Consider the following 15,791-nt stretch of genomic DNA (forward strand, 5'->3'; position numbering starts at 1 on the left):
CCCTGGACAGCATTCACACTGGGAGCAAACCCAGCCGCTCGTCTGCTTTGCCAGCTTTCTACCCTCTCCCGAGTTCAGAACTGGGACATGTCCCTGAGCTGATGGAGAGGTAACCTCCTATGGCAGTTATGAGCCAGGGGAGCAGTGCTGCTCTGGCCTGAGATGGGACGATTTGTGGAACCAGAATCTCTGGGCTCAGCTGTAGCCTGTGGAACTCCTGGCCACCAGAGATCTGTGGTGGCCGTTCCCATGATCTAAAATAGCAAGACTCATTTATGCTGTGTTGACTTTCTCCCCATAAATATTTCTCATACTGAAACTAACATACAGACAACACACGCACAAACAGTCTTATCAAATTACTTCTACTCAGTGCACCAGAAAGGAGAGAGAGAGAGTGTCGGTGTCTTTCAATCCTCAGGCGGCACCCAGAAACTATGGTGATGGTGTGGGGGGACGGGGGGGGGGAGTCATAAAAATCTGGAGAGATAGGGAAAAGAGATTCTATTTTCTTATCTAGTCAGCAGAGAGAAATAGACAAGCACCATCCAACTCCTGAGTTTGCATCTCAAATTCAGCATTGGACTGTCCTTTAGTGATCGTGAATGGTCAGGCAGTTGTGTTCTGGCACCAGGGTCCCATGGAAACAGCTTGACTGTGGTTTGGCTTTATTTACAAAGATGGATTCTAGACAGTGCTCGGTCCTGCCGTGAGGGCAGGGGGCTGGACTTGATGCCCTCGAGGGCCCTTCCAGTTCTAGTGCGCAATAATTCTCAGATTTTTTCATCTTTTTCTTCATTAAGCCCTCCACAGCCTGGAGGCCGTGGCTCTGCTGTCTGCTCCCGTCTGGGGCAGGGCTCTCCCACAGTGGGTCTGCCCCCAAGTCTGGCCCCTGCCGCACCCCTTGACTCTGATGCTGGAGCGGTGCCTTGCCACGGACCCACCAGCTGGATTTCTTCTCCATTGCTCCAGCTGCTGCTGGGTTTCATACCCTGAAATCCCAGGGCTGCCAGAGCCAGGGTTTGCTCTTCTTTCATCCCTCCCCAATCTTGTTTCCAGAATAGCAAGGGACCTCAAGAGGGCAGGACCTAGGACCCTCTAGACCATCCCTGACAGATGTCCATCTAACCTGCTCTCAGATATCTCTAGGGATGGAGATGCTGCAACCTCCCCAGGCAATTTATTCCAGTGTTTGACCACCCTGACAGGTAGGAAGTTTTTCCTAATGTCCAACCTAAACCTCCCTTGCTGCAGTTTAAGTCCATTGCTTCTTGTCCTGTCCTCAGAGGCCAAGGACAACAATTTTTCTCTCTCCTACTTGTAACACCCTGTCAGGGGGTACGCCCCTGTCAGGGGTTATGGCCCCCTCCTGCCGGGCCTACCCAGTACCCAAAGTCCCGAAAGTCTCGGCCCTGCTATCAGGGCATATACGGTAGCCCAAAATCCCAAAGGTCTCAGCCCTGCTCTCAGGGCATATATGGTAGCCCCAAATCCCAAAGGTCTCGGCCCTGCTCTCAGGGCATATACGGTAGCCCCAAATCCCAAAGGTCTCAGCCCTGCTCTCAGGGCATATACGGTAGCCCCAAATCCCAAAGGTCTCAGCCCTGCTCTCAGGGCATATACAGTACTCCAGCCTAGTTCTGGGGAAAAGCCTCTTCAGGCCCGAGTGACTCCCCAGGTGCGGCCAGGGGTTGTAGGGGGACCCGGGCCCTCCCTCTCCATCAGGTCCCAGCCCAGGGCCCTGTGGGCAGGGACTCTAGGTCCTGCCGGCTTGGTGGGGAATCCAGCCGCTACGCACCAAGCTGGATTAGGAAACTTCTGCCCTGGGCCGCTTCCTACCACCCCAGCACCCCCCTTTCCTAGCCTGTCCGTCTGTGCGGCGGTCCTTACCGGGGCTGGAGTTGGCAGGGTAGGTGTGCCCGTTACTCCGCAGGGTTGGGGTTGGCTTCCCTCCCGGGGTCCCACGCCCGCCTTCAGTTGAGTCCAAGCTGCCGCAGGAACACTGGATTTGCAGCCTAGCTCCTCCTGACCTCTAGCTGCTCTCCTCTCAGCTGGACCACGGCCTGCTTTATATACTGGCCTGGCTGGGAGCATGCCCAGCAGGGCTGTAAGGGCGGGGCCCTTTCAGCCAGCTGGGCCTGGGCTACTCTCAGCCCTTTAGTGTGGGGCTTGTTGGCCCCGTCACACACCCTTTTAGATAGTTGAAAGCTGCTCTCATCTCCGTCTTCGCTCTTCTAAACTAAACCAGCCCAGTTCTTTCAGTCGTCCCTCACAGCTCATGTTCTCTAGGCCTTTCATCGTTCTTGTTGCTCCTCGCTGGACCTTCTCCCGTTTCCCCCCACCTTTCCTCGATGTGGTGCCCAGAACTGGACACAATATTCCAATTAATCAGCGCAGAGCAAAGCAGAAGAATGACTTCTCATGTCTTGCTCACCACGCTCCTGTTCCTGCAGCCCAGGCTCAGAAGAAACCCGTTCTGATCTCTCTGCCGTGGCTGGCCAAACCCAGGCGCTCCGAGATGGGGAGACGATGAGTGAAGGGCTTTTTTGTGGAAAAGCGCGTCTAGATTGGCCACGGATGCTTTTTCGCAAAAAGTGCTGTTGTGGAAATGCATCCTGCCAATCTAGACGCTCTGTTCCGAAAATGCTTTTAATGGAAAACCTGCATTTCTGGAAAATCATGCCAGTCTAGACGCAGCTGTGGGGTTTTGGGCCACAAAGGACCCACGTCCCCAACTATTAAAACCCTCTTGCCCCTTTATCAAGCTCAGTATCTTGTTTAGCTAGAGCATCTTGTCTGGAAAAGATGTGGTCCATGCAGAGCCCAGAACCTGATGTTTGTGGGCACAGGGATTCAGGGACCCATGGGGCTGTGCCCACCTGGAAAAAGGCCAAAGGGACATGCAGGAGGCTGTGGTTTAAAAGATTTCTAGGCAGATGAGGCCAGGAACAAACTGGTGGTGAATGGACCAGCAGGGTCCGGGACAGAGGTTAGGGGGATGAAAACACCGTGAAAAGGCAAAGTGTCTTCACTAGAAGAACTAGGGGTCACCAAATGAAATGAATAGGCAGCAGGTTTAAAACAAACAAAAGGAAGTTTTTCTTCACTCAGCACACAGTCAACCTGTGGAACTCCTTGCCAGAGGATGTGGTAAAGACGAGGACTTTAACAGGGTTCAAAAAAGTGCTAGATAAGTTCATGGAGATTAGGTCTATCGATGGCTATTAGCCAGGATGTGTAGCGATGATATCCCTAGCCTCTGTTTCTCTAGAGGTGGGTGACAGGGAAGGGCTCACATAAGGATTCCCTGTTGTGTCCCCTCCTTCTGGGGCATCTAGTATCGGCCACTGTCAGCAGGCAGGACACTGGGCTTGATGGACCTTTGGTCTGATCCAGTCTGGCCGGTCTTGTGTTCTTATTTCCTGTTCAGAGGATTGAACCCCATCCATGTGCCAGGCGGGTGGGGAAAAGCACTGTGGGAAATTGGAGTCACGTGTAAATGGGAGGGAAGGAGAGGCAAAGGGAGAAGCATCATGGCAAAGCAGATGTGGAGGGGGATTCCTTCCTTCCTCTCTCTGCTCCTCCCCAGCCTTCTCCCTTTCCCAACCTTGCCCTAGGTGCCCATGGCTGTGAAGGGGAGCTCCCCATAGACCAGGAGCGGGCCCTAGACTGGCAGGTGCAAGCAGAGCAGAGTTTCTGGCCAGCTCAGGGCCTGTTGTATCTTTCCAAGGGGAGAAAGGGACTGGCCACTCCCTGTTCCCCAGCCCTGGGCAGAGGTTCCCCAGCGGGCATGGCACTGACAGCGATGGCTCCAGCTGGAGCTGGCTGCAAATAAAAAAAACCCTGCTGAAAAGGGGTTTGTCGAAACCAAACTTTTTACGGGCAAATGTCAGTTTCTTGGACATTTGTGGCCGGGACATTTCTCACCGAAAGACATGTTTTTGATTTGTTGCCAGTTGAAACATTCCTGTTGGGGTTTGAAAAGAGAAAGTTTTTTAGGACGTTAGATCCCTGCCTTATCCCCATGAACACCACCTTTGTCCTATAGAGAACTTTCTGGGTGTCTGGCTGGTGAGTCTTTCCCACATGCTCAGGGTTTAGCTGATCGCCATATTTGGGGCCGGGAAGGAATTTTCCTCCAGGGTAGATTGGCAGAGGCCCTGGAGGTTTTTCGCCTTCCTCTGTAGCATGGGGCACAGATCACAGCTGGAGGATTCTCTGCATCTTGGGTCCTTCAAGGTATTTGAAGGCTTCAATATCTGAGATCTAGGTGAGAGGATTATTCTAGGAGGGGGTGGGTGAGATTCTGTGGCCTGCGCTGTGCAGGGGGTCAGACTAGATGATCATAATGGTCCCTTCTGACCTTAAAGTCTATGAGTCTATGAGTCCGTTTTGGTGTGCAAGAGAAGAACCCATGTTTAGAATGGGTTCCCTCCTCCCCCTGCTTCACTCTGCTTTTCACTGTCCCACTTGCTAGTCTGTAACTTTCCAAATAATTGAGGACATTTGGAGACAGTCACTGAGTTTCATTTTCCTTTCGCTGCCCTGGAATGCTTCCAAAGATGGAAACCCTTTGGAAAGTTATAGAGTGGGTCGAGGGGGAGGAAAGATGGCGAAAAGAAAAAGAGGGGAAAAAGGAAACCCCTGCACGACTCCCCAGCCACGATTCTTGTTAGTGCATGTGAAGGCAAAAAGAAAGTAAGAGAGAGAGTGTGTGTGTACGTGGAGGGGGGTGGGGGAATATTCTTCTGGTTTTGAGAACACGTGGAAATGAAAAACGTCCATGCAATCCAACTAAAACAAACATTTAGATCGGATGATTACAATGAAACATTTGGCTTTTTGTTTTTGCCTTGAAATTTTGCGTCTAAAAAAATAGACAGAGTATGACCAAAAAACGGGCATAAAACATTCTGTTTGAAACAAGGGACAAGACGGGGTTTGTCACCTCGCTACGCTCCCTGGCCCAGCCTAGAAATCCCCAGCTGGCAGGCCAACTGGCCAGAAAAAGACCGCCTGAAAGTTTCCCCGTCCTGCTAGGCTCTGCAACTTGGCCTGTGGCAGCTTTGCTGGAGTCCAGGACCTTGCATTGGGTTGACCCAGATCTCTGAGCTGGCCTGCAGAGCCAAGCACACTGTGGGGCTGGTAATGTATACGAAAACCGGCTGCACAATGCTGCCTGCAAACCAGCCGAAACTTGTTCAAGGTCCCTGCTTTGCCAAGGGAAAACAAAACAAGACAAACGTGCCATGTCGAGGCTGGGCTGCTTCAGTTACAAGGAGCCAAAAATACTTAGGAGCACGTCCAAGATGCGAGGGGGATTTCGATTCATTGGTAAAGGGGAAGGGCGGGAGGAAGCCACCGTCCTGATCTCACTGCCCGGGCCTGGGGAGGTGCTGGGCAATGAAGACGTGGGCCCCAGAATGGTGGCATGTCGCCCCACGTGCCCAGGCATTGAGGGAACCTCTGATCAAAGGCACCTGGGCTTGCAGGATGGTTCTGTGCTGGGCTAAGATGCCAGCTAGGAATTCACAGGGGGCTGCCCTGGCTTTGGCATGGGGTGGGGTTATGAGTGCAGGGGCAGTGCCAGGCTGGTTGGGAACAAACTGGAAGCCCCCACATGTCTCTTGGAGTGGCTTTCGGGCCATATTTTCCTTTGTGAGTGCAACAGACTGGCCTTGAGTCACCTGATTGCGGTGCCTAAGTGCTGGATTGGACACCTGTTCACCCCTCAGGCCCGATGCTCTGGGGTGACGAGCCCCCGCCACTTCCACGGGCGCCTTGTGGAACGGAGGCGCCTCGGGATTTCAGGATCTTGCTTGATTAGACAGATCTCCTTTTGGTGGGGATGGCTCCAGTCAAATTCCAGGGCACAGCCTGGAGATCCACCATGAGCTGGTGCCACCCTCGTTCCGGAATGGGGGTTGTGTTGTACGGGGCAGGAATTCTCACCACTGGGGCATTGCGCTTTGCAGGGCAGGAGTTACCAGGGTGCTCTCCCCCCAGTTTTAAAGGACAACCCTCGTAGATCTTATTTCATTGTTTTGTTTCCTGGGAAGAGCATCACAGGCCTTGGAAAGACCCCATCCCCAAGTCCAGTCCCTTGTCCTCCTGGCAGGAGGGGTGAACCAAGCCTACTAGAGCAGCAGTAAGCAACGTAGCTGTTGATCCAGCCGTGCTTTCAGTGTAGAATTCTGCCAGAAGAAACAGCCCGAAACCCATGGTGGTGGCTTCTGGTTTGAGACGTTGCCAGTTGCCTATCCAGAAATGCCTTCACCCGCAGGCCGCTTTTCCTGCGCTCGTAACGCAGCTCAGGCAAGGCTAGGCAGAGATTTTGAAAACATAAGGGCCAGGCTCATTCACGGGTGAGTGAACAGCAAATTCTTGCCACAGCTGGGCACTAGCGTGTTTTATTGCAAAGACGGTTCAGTGAACAGCGTGGGCCGGGGAAGGGGCGGGGCTTTGGAATACGGTAGCCCCGCTCCGTCTTCTCCCACTCTGGCAAAACTTGTGGCATTTATGGTGTCGATTGCTGCCTGACATGTCGCAGGGAACAGCATATTTCCTTGTGTAAACAGAATCGGACCAATTGCAGAAGCCAGGGCAATATTGATTTACTCAAACTGCGCTTCCAGTTCAAGTTGATTTCGACTGCACATGTGAAGCATGGTAGAGGTCAGAAACAGAGATGTCTGAAAACGGAGCATTAGGCCAGGATTAAATAATAAGTTGAAGTTGATCATAATTACATGATATATTGCAGGGCAGTAGAAATTCGCACTTGAGAGAAGAACACATGATCTGCTAGGGATATGGGGTTCACTTAAAGCAGGGGTAGGCAAGATACAGCCCACCAAGCCATGGATCTGGCCAGTGGGCCATCAGATCTGGCCCATGGGCTGCCCCACCGGGACCCTCAGACACAGAGCAGCCAGCTGCTTCAGAGCAACCCCATGCTGCTTTAAGCAGCTGGCTGCTCCCTGTGGTTCTCTGCTCTGGGTGCCAGGGGTGGGGGAACCAGCCAATGGGAGTGGAGAGATTTTGTTGGGGAAAGGGACAGCGCGTGACGCCTCCTCCTCCCCCCAGCACCTGGAGCAGAGAGGCTCAGGGAGCAGCCAGCCATTTTGAGTAGCCTGGGGCAGCGGCAGGCAGGGAGCCTGCCTCAGGGTCCTGCAGGGCTGCTGGCCAGGAGTTGCCTAGGTAAGTGCCTCCCAGGCACAGCCTGCCTCTGGCATTCCAGCCCCTCCCTTCTCCAACTCCCTGCCCCAGGCACCACCCCCTCTGGTCCCAGGTCACCATCCAAACTCTCTGAACCCCCCCTTCCCTTCTCCCCCAGACCCTGCATCTCCTCCTACATCCCAGGCCAGAATCCTCTTCTGCACCCACTCCCCCTCCCAGACCCTGCCCCCTAAGCCCTTGCCCAGAACACAACCCCCTCCTTCACCCAGACTCTCTTTCAGACCCAACACTCTCTCTCCTGCACCCCATCCCCCTGCTGCAAGCTCAACTTCTGCACCCAACCTCTGTCCCAGACCCCACACCCCCTCCATAGAAAAGTGCGGCCCTTGACCACTTACCAAAAGCTTTGCCCCCCCCCATCAAAAATCATCGCCCACCCCTGCCTTAACGTGTCTCTTAAAATAAAGTGTTGTCTCTTATTTTTCATGGGATTTTTCCATCCATCAGAGATGGTCGCCCTGGGGTTAGCCCTGACAGGGGCTGCATTTTGCCAGGGGAGAGGTTAGCGTCGCTAGGAGTGGTGTTACGCAGCTGGACTGTGGTCACAGGCTGAGCTGTTTTATATGGGCCTAGTCACCAGCTTTGCACACCCCTCCCCATCCCCTCCACACCCTCATGCTGAGCATGCTGGGAAACTCTCACTCGGGAGTGAGCCGCTAACAGGGCCATTCCCCCTGCCGATGGGAGTCGCCGTGGTAACAGAGCCATGCCAAGCTATGCCAAACAAACCGTCCCCTTTGCTAATGGGACAGGCGACATAACAAACCGAGGGGCGGGGGGGTCGTTTCTCTACAAGCCCTGCCCAGAACCGGGAATGTGTCTGTTATACCCACGAGCTGTTTAGTTGTTAAACAAGTCTGCTGCCATTTACTCCATTCAAGAGGGGAAACCATGGCGACGGAGCATGGCGTGCTTGGCGAGCCTCCCGGCAACAGAGCCAGTGGGCACGCTTGGGGCCTCTTGCCCTGTGGCTGTTCTCGTTCAGCGTCAGGTCTCTACCTGCTCGCGGGATTCCCCCTCCTCGGTAGCCTCCCTTTATCCTCCTCTCCTGGCAATGGCTGAGAGGCTGGGTCGCTGGCTTTGGGCATGCCACGGGTCATACAAGCGCCCGCCTGTTGTCTGCACCGATGCTGGAGGTGGAATTTCCAGCTCAGACCAGAGCTGGCCGCATAACCACGGCAGCCCGAGCAGGGGGATGGGCTATGCCCCGAGTCTGTACCTAAGGGTTGGGCTGGGACTGCACTCACGGCAGCTACACTTCTGGTGGGAGTGTGCTCGCCCGCTTAGCTCCAGTGTAGACGGACGCCTGTGCCGTTCTGGCTCGCGGGTCCCGCGACCTTTCTGCTCTTGGTTTGCAAGGTGCTGAATCCCCGAGGCATCCCTGATCAGCAGAGCACTGCAACTCCGGCCTCGGTTTTAGATGTCCCTGGGAAATCGAGGCGGGGGGTCCAAGTGTAGGTTTAAAGTTAAGCGCTTGCTTAAGTGTGTTCCTTTTCTAGGGGCCTGATGCTTTGAAGCTTCCCCCATCAAGGCAGCAAGCCTCTTTTCATCGTTAAGCTGCATTGAAGGGCTCCTGCCATGAGTAAGCAGGGTGCACACCCAATACCCCTCTGCCCAGTGCAGCTCATGCATGGGAGCTGGGCCTCGCCAGTGGGGAAATTCCATCTTTCACCCCAATGTCTTCTTCAGCGTGGCTGGTGAGACTGACACACAGCTCCTGAGAGTGCCTGGCGAGAGAGTCGTCCGGCAGGCAGGCAGCTCCCCGTCAGATGTCTCCCAGCGGGTGCAATCCAGAAGTGGGAGAACCCTGCACTGGAAGTTTGTGAAGATTCTGGCTGAACTTCCTGCCAATATCACCCAAGCCGGGGCAGAATCGGCAGTGGGATGTGGCTGGCCCCGTGATGAGAAGACGGTAGAACCCCTCAGTTCCAGAAGATGCTAAATCCGGATCTGTCGCCGAGAAGATGGTCAATCCGGATCCAATATTGATTTGCTAAGACGGCGCTTTGAATTCCAATTGCACGTGTAAAGCGTGTTGTGAGCTGATGTCAGAAAGCCGGGAAGCATTGGAACGTATGAATATGTTGTATTCCGAAAGGCTTTTTGAAGTTTATGACCATAAAATACTGGCCTTCCTGTAAAAGCGATTGGGGCTGACCCATTGGCAGACAGCTGTCTACCACGTGGCGTCCGGGGCTGTCTGGAGAGAGAAGGCTGTATTGCCAAATGGAAGCTGAGCTCCAGTGGTACCATTTCTCACTGCACGTCGGCAAAGAAACATTTCACGTTCTGCAAAACCCCTCTGTGATGGCGCGATGGGGTTCCCCGTCTCCTGCACCCCGAAATGGCACAAACAGACTGCACCAGCCAGTGGAATTGAGGGTGGTTTATTGCTCCTCCAGCACAGCGCAGCACAGATGTAGTCTGGTCACAGGAACTGGGCTAGGATGCCTCAGGCCCCCTTGAGATGGGGGAGACTGGGCCCCTAAACTCCAGCCCCTTCTCCTAGGCTCTCCTCCATGCCCTCCGACAGCCAGCAACCAACTCCCTCACTTCCAGCCCTGCCCCCCAGCCAAGGCAGCATTCCACCTTCCTTTGTTCCTCTCCATGGGGGGTGTCTGGCCACTGGTTTGCATAGTGACTCATCCTGTTTTGCTGGGTCGTGGTACCCACAGCAGCCAGTGGGGGATCCCCCAGAGCCAGCAGCATAGAAACCAGCCAGGTACCCCCACTACGTCACAGTTCTCCCCCCTCCGAGAGCGAACTGAGCAGGGTCACTCCGCTCGTGACCTAGGGAAGTTCGGGTCCTCTGCGTGGGAACCCGCCCTGGGGACATGGGTGCTCCCCTTGACTCGGGCTGGCCGTGGCGAGGCCCCACATGAATTGGCTTCCCTCTGTCCACTCGCCGCCCCGCTCCAGGGCGACTGGCACAGGCCTGTCCTCGGGGGTCACACCCACCCTTCCGCTGGCCTTGATCTCTGGCCAGGGTGTCTCGGGCTGGGGCCATGAGCCCAGCGAGCCTTCTCTGGACAGCCAGGGCGGCTTCCACCCCCGATGCTCCATCCAGGGAGGTCTTCCCCTCCCATAGCTCTCTCAGCAAGCCCAGAGGGTCTATCTGGGGTAGAGACCCCCAAGCCGCTTTCCTCCTGTCTTGGGCCTTCCCGCCCCTCTGGCAGGAGTCACAGGACCGGCAGTACCGCTGCACGGCTGTAAAGATTCCCGGCCAATAGAAGTGCTGGAGCAGCCTCAGCCGGGTGCTCCGGATCCCCCGGTGGCCCCCAACGGGGACATCGTGGGCCAAATACAGCAGCTTGAGGCGATACTTTCGGGGGACGACCAGCTGCCGCTGGACCCCCCATGCCCTCGCCTTCCTGGGGGGGAGCCACTCACGGAACAGGAGCCCACGCTCCCGCAGGAATCTCTCCTGGCCACCTCTCCCCCGGGGCTGAGCTGCACGGAGGCCAGCCTGGTCCCTCAGCCTCTGCAAGGAGGGGTCTGCCTGCACCTCAGCCTGGAATTCAGCTGCTGAGGCAGGGATCGGGACCTGTCCCCCACCTCTGCCTAGGTCCGGAGTCCCAGCCTGGCTGGACCCCGTGTCCACTGGGATGGGACCCTGAGGACGCTGCCAGGAGTCCTTCCCTGGACCCAGGTTGTCAGCCCCCCGCTGGCTCTGGCTCCCGGTAGTGACTAGAGCCCGCTGGGATTCATGGGGCCACTCCTCTAGGTCATTCCCCATCAGCACCTCAGTGGGCAAGTGCGGGTGCACCCCCACTTCCTTGAGGCCTTCCTTCGCCCCCCATTTCAGATGCACCCGGGCTACAGGCACCTTAAACGGGGACCCATCTATGCCCTTCAGGGTCAGCTGCGCGTGGGGTAGTATCCGCTCCGGGGCCACTATGTCGGATCGGGCCAGAGTCACCTCCGCCCCCGTGTCCCAGAAGCCCGTCACCTTCCTACCATCCACCTCCAGGGGTATGAGGCACTCGCTCCGCAGGGGCCGTCCTGCCCCCACCCGGTACACGGAGAAATCCGCCTCCTGAGAATCAGACCTCCCAGGGGAGGTGCACTGAGCATCCTTCCCCTCTCTCTGAGCTGAGGTTTGCCTGCCAGCCCCTGCCTCTGGGGCAGCCTGCCCTTCCTCCCGCCCCAGCCAGTTAACCCTGGAAAGTCCCCGGTCCTGGGACCTGGTGCACTGAGCCCTCTTGTGGCCTTTTTGCCCGCAGCGATGGCAAGTTAGGCTTTGGGCTGTCTCTGTCCAGGCCCTGGCTGGTTCTCTGGGGCGCAGATGACCTGTTCCTTGGTCTCGCCCCGTAGTTGACTCCCTCCGTCGCTCAGCCGAGATCCGGTCTCTGCGCGGTTCCCTCTCTCTCCGGGACTCCCGTTCACACCCAGACCGGCTCTCCATGAACTCATCCGCCAGTCTCCCGGCCTCCTGGGGGTTCTCTGGTCTCCGGTCCTTGAGCCACAGCCTCAGTTTGGGTGGGCACGCTTCATAGAACTGCTCCATCATGACCAGCTTGAGCAGCTCCTCTGCGGTCTGGGCTCCGGCTCCAGACACCCACTTGCGGCAGTATTGCGCCAGGCGGGAGGCCAGGTCCACATAGGTCTCCCGTGGCCCTTTCTGTACCCCCCGGAACTTCTTCCTGTACATCTCGGGGGTCAGCCCGAACTTGTGCAGCAGGGCCTCCTTGACTCGGTTGTAATCCCCTGGCTGTAGGTCCTCCAGCTGACTGAGCACTCCGGCCGCCTCCTGGTTCAGTGCGGGGATGAGCTCCTGCAGCCAGTCAGCTGGGGGGACCCGTTGCAGTCCACAGGCCCTCTCAAAGGCACTGAGGAACCCGTCTATGTCACCCATGTCCTTCAGTTGGGCCACCATGAGCCTCTCCAAGCGTCTGGCAGTCCTGGGACCCTGGGGCCCATCCGCACTTGGCGCAGCCGGTGCCCCGCCGGTTCTCCGCTCTGCCATGGCCAGCTCATGCTGCCGCTGCCTCTCTCGATCTTGGCGCTCCTTCTCTCGATCTTGGCGGTCCTTCTCTCGGTCCTCTACTTCCAATTCCCTGATCCGCAGCTGGATCTCCAGGCGCCGCAGCTCCGCTGGGCTGGCCCCTGCCCTAGATGGGCTACTTGCAGGCCTCCCGGGAGACGCTGTCTCATCTCTCCGTTGGGTTCCAGCGCTCCTCCCCCTCTCTGAGCCTGACACACTCTCAGGGGGGGTCTGGCTGCTTCCCCTGGGGACAAGATCCTGGCCCTGTGGCTGGTCATTCTCTTCCAGCTGGGCAATCAGCTGGGCCTTGGTTGCTTTCTGCACAGGCAAGCCCCTCTCTCTGCACAGCCCCACCAGCTCTGCCTTCAAGAGTCGGGCGTAGGCCATCTGCCCGCTGGGCCCCTCGGTGCAGACTCACCAGTCTAGTGCTGCAGCGCCCCACGATTCCCAGGAACCGCTTCGCTCTGTCTCCAGCACGCCTGGCTCCAGGGCTCTTGCTTCTACTGCGCCTTGTCGCTCACCGCTGGAAGCTCCATCCACGGGGTGCAGTGCATCCCACCCCTGACACCAGTGTGACGGCGCGATGGGGTTCCCCGTCTCCTGCACCCCGAAATGGCACAAACAGACTGCACCAGCCAGTGGAATTGAGGGTGGTTTATTGCTCCTCCAGCACAGCGCAGCACAGATGTAGTCTGGTCACAGGAACTGGGCTAGGATGCCTCAGGCCCCCTTGAGATGGGGGAGACTGGGCCCCTAAACTCCAGCCCCTTCTCCTAGGCTCTCCTCCATGCCCTCCGACAGCCAGCAACCAACTCCCTCACTTCCAGCCCTGCCCCCCAGCCAAGGCAGCATTCCACCTTCCTTTGTTCCTCTCCATGGGGGGTGTCTGGCCACTGGTTTGCATAGTGACTCATCCTGTTTTGCTGGGTCGTGGTACCCACGGCAGCCAGTGGGGGATCCCCCAGAGCCAGCAGCATAGAAACCAGCCAGGTACCCCCACTACGTCACACCCTCCTTTCTCCGCCAGCCAGGCTCTGCGGCCGAACACCGTTCCTTGAGAGACCCCTGCCCCGAGATCTTCCTGCATTATGAAGTTGGCACAACAAAATGTTAAGAACCCGTGAATCAAGTAGAAGAACCTAATCCCATCCACAGGTCCGGCTGATGGTCACAGGGTGCAGCAGAAGCCAATTGGATCCCTCGAAATCGGCACGTGGGTGAACTGGAGCCCAGAAGAAAGCTCAGAGCATCCCGGACGACGTGCACATGTTGAAATCTGGTTTCTCAAATACCCGTCACCGTGGGACGCCCGCAGAGAAAGTCACATTGAGTGTTGCTTTCAGTTAGGTTCACAGAAGCCCCCCCCCCGGCCTGCATTTAGGTGCTCACATGTGTAGAGCTCCATAACACCGGAGTACCTGCCCCCAAGTCATTAAGGGATTATGGCACAAGCTGGACTATGTGATTTGGGGAAGGCCACGCTGGGAATTTGCTCTCGAGCCGAGAATCATGCCCAGGAGGTGCGCACCCTCAGCCAGTGCCCCAGCCATGTGCCACTTTTCAGAAGCGCCTTCTCCCAAGCCGTGGCTGAAACCTCGCGGGCGTGCTCTGTGTCTCATACCCGTCTCCGGTCTGCTCCCAGCCGGCCCAGGAACCCCGCACGGAGCACACGCTTTCCCGGTGCTTGGGCATTTCCACCGCAGAAGCCAGACTCAGCACCACTGGCGTGACTCCGATGGGTGGCATGGTTCCCGATCCCAGCGCTGCTGTAAGGCTGGGCTTCCGGCGCTTGCCTCGCTGAATCGGGGCGCTCAGAGGCGTGGAAGACGTGTCCCCGCAGATCAGAGAAGACGTGTCCCTGCACCAAGGACGTTCCTCCTCTTCGGTGGTCGCTGGGAGTTTCCAGTACTCGCTGTGGGTCCTGGGGCCTCTGTCTAGTTCTCGCTGTCGGGCCTGCAGGCAGGAACATCCGAGCTCTGGCTTGACCCGGCAGAGGGATGAGGGGTGTGTCCCGGGGAAGGAGCTCACGCTCCAGGCCTTCCTAACGTGGATGAATCAGGCGTGTCACCCACTTAGCAGGATCCGCCAGCCCTGCTGCAGTTACATCAGCAACATCTCGCCTGGAAAGGGGAAAACAGGTTGAGTTGGCGTCGCCCGGTAACCCCGCACGGAAAATGTAAACGTCACCCTTGCCCGGAACCACTCTCAGGTGCCTGTGGGGTTGCCAGACAGTCACACAATGTGGCGCGTGGGCCAGAGCACCGGCTCCCACAGGCCTGCTCGGCGCGTGAGATCTGGGCTCTGCCACCGGCACCGAATCAAACTCATCTTAGCTCTGTTGCAGGGATTTAGCTGAGCCCCGTTTCCAGAGCATCAGCACACCTCGTTCCACCTCATGCAAGGCAGGGCAGTGTGAGGATCCCCGCTGTGTGCAGGGGAAACTGAGGCACGGAGCTAACACGAGGACGTGACTTGCCATGGGCATCCGTGGCAGAGCCGGGACTGACAGGGGGGTCTCCCCACTCCTGTGCTAATGCCCTCAGCACGAGACCAGATGTGCTCTCTTTCCAGCACCCCCCTTTTCCAGCTCTCTTCTCTGGCTCTGTCAGTTCCTGTGCGGGCACCGGCACCCAAACTGGTCCTGATGCCACAGAGGAGCTGCCCTCGCATCAAGACACACACACACACACACACACACACACACACACACACACATGCAGGCACACACACAGACACAGATGCGCACACACACACACACACACACACAGACACACACGCAGGCACACATACACAGAGGCGCATACACACACTCAGACATGTGCACACACACAGACACACACACACATATGCAGGCACACACACAGACACAGACGCGCACACACACACACAGGCACACATACACACACTCAGACATGTGCACACACACACACAGACACACACACATGCAGGCACACACACAGACACAGATGCGCGTGCACATACACACACACAGGCACACATACACAGAGGCGCATACACACACTCAGACATGTGCACACACACAGACACACACACACACACACATATATGCAGGCAAACACACAGACACAGATGTGTGCGTACACACACACACACTCAGACATGTGCACACACAGACACACACACACATATGCAGGCACACACACACCCACCCACCCCGTGGCACAGAGAAAGGTATGGCTACTACACTGCACAAAACCCACACCCAACGGTGCAGCAAATCTCAGTGTCTGGGCCCACACTACCAAGGGCAGTGGGGCGTGGGCGACGGGGCTCAAACCCCCACTCAGCCCAGAGCCTGGGCTGTGACCCCCAGCAAGGGGGCAGGTCTCTGAGGCTGGATGTCGGTCCTGCTCCTGTCAGCCCCTCGGGCCGGCTGACAATGGCTCCCGCCACAGGGAGTCTGCCTGAATGCCTGAGGTCCCTCAGCTCCGGGGACTCGGCCTCGTGAGCAGCTCTCTGCCACACCCAGCCCTGCGCCTCGTCAGCCTGGTGTTTGGAGCCGGGCCCTGCCGTGTGACGCACGTCAGGAGACAATAAAACCTGGGCC

Source organism: Pelodiscus sinensis, chromosome 27 (assembly GCF_052426305.1).
Source record: "Pelodiscus sinensis isolate ZL-2025 chromosome 27, ASM5242630v1, whole genome shotgun sequence".
In the NCBI taxonomy this organism is placed as follows: Eukaryota; Metazoa; Chordata; order Testudines; family Trionychidae; genus Pelodiscus; species Pelodiscus sinensis.